This window comes from Stegastes partitus, unplaced genomic scaffold (assembly GCF_000690725.1).
Source record: "Stegastes partitus isolate 25-593 unplaced genomic scaffold, Stegastes_partitus-1.0.2 Scaffold843, whole genome shotgun sequence".
NCBI classification, from domain to species: Eukaryota; Metazoa; Chordata; class Actinopteri; family Pomacentridae; genus Stegastes; species Stegastes partitus.
The window spans coordinates 108,951-116,972 of record NW_007578574.1 but is presented as its reverse complement, the minus strand read 5'-3'; positions in this window follow the sequence as shown (position 1 = coordinate 116,972).

Genomic DNA, 8,022 nt, shown 5'->3' with positions numbered 1-8,022 from the left:
AGGGCTCTGCTTCGGGTGTTTTGAACTAAAACCTACAACCGTCAGCCTTCAGACGACGTTCCTGTAGCAGTTAGCACGGAAGCTAACGTCATTTCAATTGAATCGTAGCAATTGGATCAGTACGGACGGGTCCATGAAAATACCGTAAATCAGAAACACGGCAAATATTAGACGCAACAATCCGCCAGGCCGATAATCCACACCCTTACTGGAAGTTTTCCTTTTGTTGCTCTTCAACGCTCGATTGTGATCAATATAAACAATTTAATTTGGGTTTGTTTGACAAGAATTTACAAAAAAAATAAAAAATTCCAATTAATAATTCAACTCAGGTGCAGCCAGTTGGTGCTAGAAGTCCCATGGGATCATCTGACGTCAGTGATCGTAGTATAAAGACTCGTGTATCTGAAAGTCCAGTCTCTGGTGGATCAGTACTCCTGGGCAGAACGACACCATGAAGACTGAAGAACGCTCCAAGAACTCTGGGAGAAGGTTGCTGAGGAGCATCAGTCAGGAGACGATACGAGGAATTCTTCTGAAAATCTCTTGGAGTCCAGTTAAATCCATCATTTACAAATCAAGGAAGTGTGACGTGTAAAAACTGAGTCACCGTGCAAGAAAGAGACTCGTTAGGGAGCCACCAAGACGCCTAGGACTTCCTCTGAAGGACTTCAGGGGGTTGAAGTGAGACCACTGCAGCTCCAGGCCTCTAGCAGGGTCTGATTTGTGAAGATCCACAAATGTGCAACAAAGCAGTTAGCCTGGCAACATGGATTTAAAGGAATGACTTGTGCTGCTGTTGACGAGTGCCCTGTTCCTCGTGTTTCCACCGTTGTCTCCATTCCCTCTTTTGCCTTTCCTCGGCCCGTCAGTCTTCTCTTTACATCCGGGTGTGGCCTCGTCTTCGTCTTCAAAGCTAACCAGTTGACACACCTGAGGATCCTCCACCAATCACGTCCTGCGCTATTAAAACCACAGATTTCCGCTCGTCGCCAGATTGTCCCGTCTGCTCCCGCGGCAGCATCGTGGGCCAAAACCGTCCTGGTAGTATTCGCTTCCTCGTGTTTCCTCCCGTCAAACTTTCCTCAGATCGTCTCCATGCCAGCTCGCTGTCAGTCTGCCGCTCACCTTTTCCAAAGCCGCCGCCGTCTCTTCGGTCAGTCGCCGATGCATCGTCTACAGCCGCCTCCATCACAGCGTTAGACCGTTTCAAACCATTGGCCACAACAGATGCAGACATTTCAGAGTCAGGTTTGACGGTAACACGGGGCGTTTACTTTAGTTAATCAGAAAAATGACACATATGAGGTTGAAGGTTTGGTGGAGTAGACGCTAACTGGGCTGCATAAATAATCCATTCCTCCACCGTATGTCCCGTTTCTGCTGCTCTATATGTTCACTGCTGCACATTTGATGCCACATTAATTTGATTAGTTTAGTTAGTAGTTAGTGGGTAAACTCCAATTAATGCAAAATCTGATTAACAAGTAAATAACAAAATGTTATTGAAGATTAAGATTAGAATGTGTTGATCCTGTTACTACCTGCAACACCAAGGTGACAAACACATCAATTACTTTGAGGTTTTTTAGGTTTTATTGTGTTAATATCCAGGATGTTCACATTTTCTTGCATTAATATTCAGGTTTTTTGATGTTTTAGTCTGTCAGCATATAGTTTTTTTTATGTTTGGGTGTGTTAATATTCAGGTTTGTGAAGTTTCAGCGTGTTATTATTCATGTTTTTCATATTTTGGTGCATTAGTATCCTGGTTTTTGATGTTTTGGGTGCAATAACATCCAAGTTTGTAAAGATTTAGTGTATGAATACTCCGGTTTTTAACATTTTAGTGGGTTAATATCCAGGTTTTTGGTCTTTAGGAGTGTTAATATCCAGGTTGTTGACGTTTCAGTTTGTTATCATCCAGGTTTTCTAAGTTTTGGCACATTAATATTCAAGTTTTTTAAGTTTCAGTGCATTATTATCCAGGTTGCTATTATTTTTGATGCATTAATATCCAGGTTTTTGTTGTTTTTGTGTGTTGGCATATAGTTTTTTGATGTTTGGGTGCACTGACATCCAGGTTTGCAAAGTTTCTGCGCATTATTATTATTCATATTTTTCATATTTTGGTGCATTAGTTTACAGGTTTTTGAAGTTTTGGCACATTAATGTTCAGGTTTGTAAAGTTTTAGTGTGTTAACATTCTGGTATTTAATGTTTCAGTTTGTTAATATCCAGGTTTTCTAAGTTTTGGCACATTAATATTCAGGTTTTCGATGTTTTGGGTGCAATAATATCCAGTTCTTTTTTCATTACAGTGCATTATTATCAGGTTTTTCATATTTCGGTGCATTAATGTCAAAGTTTGTAAAGTTTTTGTAGATTGATATCCAGGTTTTTTAATGTTTTAATGTGTTGCCATGTAGGTTTCTGATTGTTTAGTTTGCTAACACCCAAGGTTTTGATGCACCAGTAATCACAATCCAGTGATATAATACACTATATATTGCTCTAATGTGGGCCATTCTGCATAATAACTTTACTTTTTGGTATTTTAAGCATATTTTGATGCTGAAACTTAGATTAAATTTTTGATATAATCATGTTTGTATATTGTAGTTGTATCTGTATCGAGTCTGTTTTCACCAAAAGATGAAATAAACGTGACGTCAGTCTTTGTGTTTTAAATTATTGGTGAGATTTTGGAGATTTTAAGGAACACATTTGTCGTATAAAATTATAATTCTACCATTTCTTGCTTTTTATAATTGCAGCAATTAGTTTCTGTTTCCTCGGTTTTTAACTTGCGTGACGGAAAAAAACAAAACAACGTACGGCGGCGTGAAACCTGTTTATGCAACACCAGCGTTTAGTTTTGTAATCAGTGTGTCAGAGGCTTTCAATTTATTAGTGATGCAATCAATTCAATTAGAAATTACACTCACTTCCTGCACGCCTCTGATTCAGTTTTAAAAAGTGCCACACTGTCTGAAGTCCGCCGCGTTGTGTAACCAGTGAGTAATGTTTAGTCTGGCTTCAGTTTGCACTTCCACCGTCGGACTTCATTATTTTTAGCTCGTCTCTCTTCTGATGAACACACATCTTGACGAACAGATTCAGATTTTTTGGCAGCCGCGAGCTCGAGCACCTTCTGCATGTTGATATTTAAACAAAAGGTCATTTATTGTTGGAAAGCTTAGCTTCCAAAATCTAATCAGAATATGAGTGTGTGTGTGTGTGTGGATCTATATGTGTGTGTTCTCATTGAACAGATTGCAGCATAATCTCCTGTTGATCCTTTTTTTTTTTTTTTTCCCCCCTGTTAGTTCCCACACTGAAATAATTCTCATTAATTACATTTAGATTTCTCATAATTGTCAGTGTTGCTTAGTTTCATCCTGTTAAACGTTCATACTCGTATTTCTGGTGAGTTGAGATCAGTGCAGCGACTGTGGACCTGCAGCAGCTTAAATGTTCGTTAATATTAATCACGTTAAATCATATTTTAGGGCACCAGAGCTGTAAAAAAGCAGGTGTAAATAAGAAACTATTTGCTTAAATATTGATAATGTGACTTTGGTTTAAATCTGCCGGCTCAAAACTGGTTTATTCAGGTTTTACATAAACCAGATTTCAGCTTTAGCGTAGCGTCATGCTAACAGTGATAAACAGATATTATGGAGAAGTCATATTAGCGATACATGGAAAATGAACAACAACCCATCCATCCACCCCAACCTCCTCTGTGATAAACAGATAACATTATGGAGAAGTCATGTATATCTTGTAGGTTTCCACACGTGTGGAAAAAAAACAGGCATAAACAGGAAACTATTCGCTTAAAAGTTGGTGTGGTGCCCATGATTTGATTGCAGTTTGAGTCCGCTGCCCCCTAGTGGTCCAAAAACTGTAGCACAGGTTTAACCTTAACTGGAAACTTTCCATTTTCACGCCTAGAATTATAAACAAACATCATGAAACTGTCATAGTTATAAAACAAAACAGGACATAAACAATGACCGATCCATCCACCCCAACCTCCTCCCTGAGCAGACTTCATGGCTCTATCACCGCGATTTATCTTATAGTTACTACAGCCACTAGGGGGCGATGTCACAATCAACCATTAAGGTTGTATTAGAATGCTTGAACAAACAACCTGTGATTGGTGTTTACATCCAGGTTTTTGAGGTTTCGATGTCTTAATATCTACGTTGTTGACATGCTATTGTGTTTATATTCAGGTTTGTGACGTGTTGGTCCAACTACATCCAGGTCTCTGATGTTCTGATGTGTTGCATTCACGTTTTTAAGGTTTTGGGTTGTTAACATGCAGGTTTCTGATATTTAGTTGTGTTAATATTCAGGTTTGTGATGTGTTGGTCCAGTAATATCCAGGTTTCTAATGTTCTGGTGTGTTATGATCCCAGTTATTGATGTTTTTGTGTGTGTTGTATCCAGGTTTTTGGGGTATTACTGTGTTAATATCCAGTTTTCTGATGTTTTTTATGCTGGTTTTTGAGGTTTCGGTGTGTTAATATCCAGGTTTGTGATGTGTTGGTCCAAATGTCTCTGATATTCTGGTGTGTTGACTCATGTTTTGGAAGTTTTGGTTCATTAATATCCCAGGTTTTTATGTGTTGGTGTTTTAATGTGAAGGTTTTGGTGGGTTAATATCCGGGTTTCTGATATTTTATTGTGTTCACTTCAAGGTTTCAAGTTTTTGACATGTTATTGTGTTAATATTCAGATTTTTGATGTTTTCTTGTGTTATTATTTAAGTTTTGGACACTTTGATCTCAGTTTCTGGTGTTTTAATGGGTTGATATCCAGGTCTTTGATATTTTTGATGTGTTGCGTTCATGTTTTGAAGGTTTTAGTTTGTTAAAATCCAGGTTTCTGGTATTTTAGTGTGTTGATATCCAAGCTTCTGATATGTCGGTGTAGTAATTTCCAGGTTATTATCCAAAGTTTTGGTCTTCTAGTGTGTCAATATCCAGCTTTTTGAGGTTTTGGTTCGTTAATATCCCAGGTTTTTATGTGTTGGTGTTTTAATGTGAAGGTTTTGGTGGGTTAATATCCAGGTTTCTGATATTTTATTGTGTTTACTTCAAGGTTTCAAGTTTTTTGACATGCTATTGTGTTAATATTCAGGTTTTGATGTTTTCTTGTGTTAATATTTAAGTTTTGGACACTTTGATCTCAGTTTCTGGTGTTTTAATGGGTTAATATCCAGATCTTTGATATTTTTGATGTGTTGCGTTCATGTTTTGAAGGTTTTGCTTTGTTAAAATCCAGTTTTCTGATATTTTAGTGTGTTGATATCCGGGTTTTTGAGGTTTTGATGTGTTAATATCTCGGTTTTTCTATCTTTTAGTGCGTTAATATCCAAGCTTCTGATGTGTCGGTGCAGTAATTTCCAGGTTATTATCCAAAGTTTTGGTCTTCTAGTGTGTTAATATCCAGCTTTTTGAGGTTTTGATTTCACGGGGGTCAGTTTAGGTTCATTTATATCGAAGAAACAACCCAAATAAAAACTGCTGTCAGTGACGTCTGGAAGGAGCTTCTGAAAGCTGCCTTCACCTTCATGGTACCGAGGCGAAGGCGAACATTCCAGAGTCAGATAAGACAAACAAAACCGCCGCCGTCTGCGTCGGCAGGCAGGTAGCTTCCCAACCCATCTCCAGGTTCTGTCCCACAGCGAGCACAGAGCTAAACGTCCAGTCAGGACGCAGGACTGGAAACGAGGAACAAGAGGTCCAAGAACACGAACACACTGACACCTGTGGAACGAGACGCAGTTGTTCTGTCCTCATGCAGAACGTTCTGTCTTCAGTCAGCATGAGTCCACACACACATTAACACACACACACATTAACACACACACACACACACACACACACACATTAACACACACACACATTAACACACACACACTCACACAGAGACACAACATTTAGCCGTTATGTAACACAGCTCCAGAAAGCGTCTGTTGTCTCAACAGAAGAAGAAAAAACAAAACAAAAAAAAAGCCACAGAGAAAGTTGACATTTCCACTCGAGGTCACACCTGAGAGCTGTGATACAGAAGCACCGAGTTTTCACTGAGTGTTGGAAAACAAAAGGTGTTTCTGTTCATTATCTCACAGCCTGCGTGTTGCTGACCTTTATGCTTAAACGTAGCAGAACATTCACACAAGTTCAGCAGAAACGGACAAAAAATAAAACAACCTGCCGCTGGTGGTTCATTTCTGTGGACCTTGATCCCGTCACATGTTCATATGAAAATGATGGAGGAATTTTATGGACGTTCTGTCAACATTAAAACGGTTTACAGGCAAATATCAACACAATCACCTGCATCTTCATGGTGCACATTTGCAGTTTCTTCACAAAGCTAAAGAAGCAGAACCATTCAGACCATTCAGATCTCCACGAACAAACGTAGACGACCCAACCGTCACGTTGAGGATCTACGCTACCATCCAGACACCAATAAGCAGTCTTCAGATCCTTTAGCCTCCAAGACCAGGAGTCAGGTCAGGAGTGCACAGAGAACATGCTCCTTGTTTTCTTCTACATTCACCATGAATGTCATCCGGAGAACTTTTGGCGTAAATGAGCTGAACTTTGGTGGAAAAGCAGTTTGGTGCTTCAACGCCCTAAAACCTTTTTTTGGTCACTTCAACACAATCGTCCACTTTCCACTGGCGCTGCTCACCAGGTTTGGATCACTGCAGCTACTTCCTGTTCCCCGAAAATGAAATTCAAGCTGGAGGATTGCTGCCAGATGGTTTTGGACGCCCCTGACAGAACGGTGTGGCAGCTACGAAGGAGATGACGGTGAAATTTAAACCAGGTGTGTTTATTACTCGGACGTTTTTAAGCTCACCTCACTGACCACCACCATGACATCAGACTCATCTTCTACCGACTCCTCAGACTGTAAACAAGGTCGGTTTTGTGATTTTACGTTTCTGTCCAACTTCTGTTTTGAAGGAAACGTCTTTTCTGTCGGATTGCGTTTGTTTTTTTTTTTTACGTATCTCAAATTGGTGCCGCTCCTTTTCAGCCAACCAATCATGTATTAGATGGACTTGTCGCCATGGCAACCCAGAAAATGGAGGCGAAGCTTCAAACTTGCCGCGTTTTAACCCAAAAACGTGACATTTTTCCAAACTCTAACTGAGGCATTTTGGTTAATCAGGCTTCTAACATGTAAAGGTGTCCAACAGAACTGGAGATTTTCCGAACCTGAACCAGAAAGTGAGTGAAAACCAAAGATTTAGGACAGCAGACGAAAAAAACTTCTGGTTTATGCCAGCAACCATCCCTCCTACTTCAACTTTGTCAATCTTTCTAACTTAGCTTCATTTCAAAGCAACACATGTGAGAAGGCTGTTCATCAGATTGTAGTTTTCTGGTGACAGGGTCGGACCCTGAACTCAGCAGAACCAGTGAAGGAAACAACCTAAGAAACTAGAAAAAACTTCTCCATCTCATGCGTCAGGTGTACGGATTTTATTCAAAGTAACTTTACCTCCAGTCGGACGGTAAAGCTTCTCTGTATCTGCAACGCAACTGATGCTAACATGTTAGCCAGGAGAACTTCATTTTTGGTGTCTGCGTTGTCCCACCGTGTTGTGAATTAAGCATCAGAACAAACAGGACCTTAAAGAGGAAGCTGCCGTCCCGATGTCGGAACGCAAACCAGCGCTTTGCTCCACATTTAGCGAATGGAGTGAATAACACAAAAGAAAAGGAAAAACAAAGGCAGAAACAGCACGAGAGGAAATGTGTGTGTTTGTGTTTGTGGGCCGTACAGATGTTCAGATCTGGAACTAAGAAAGAATCATTAGCGTCACATCAGCGGAGCGTCGGGGAGCTGAGACGCCGCCGTGAGTCACTGCAGACAAAACAACACCAGTGGCTTTACTGTAAGGCTTCCCTCCTCTTAGCTGTGTTTCCTTCATTAAGTCGACCGCCAAACTCAAAAAGGAACAGATCAGCGCTTCAAATT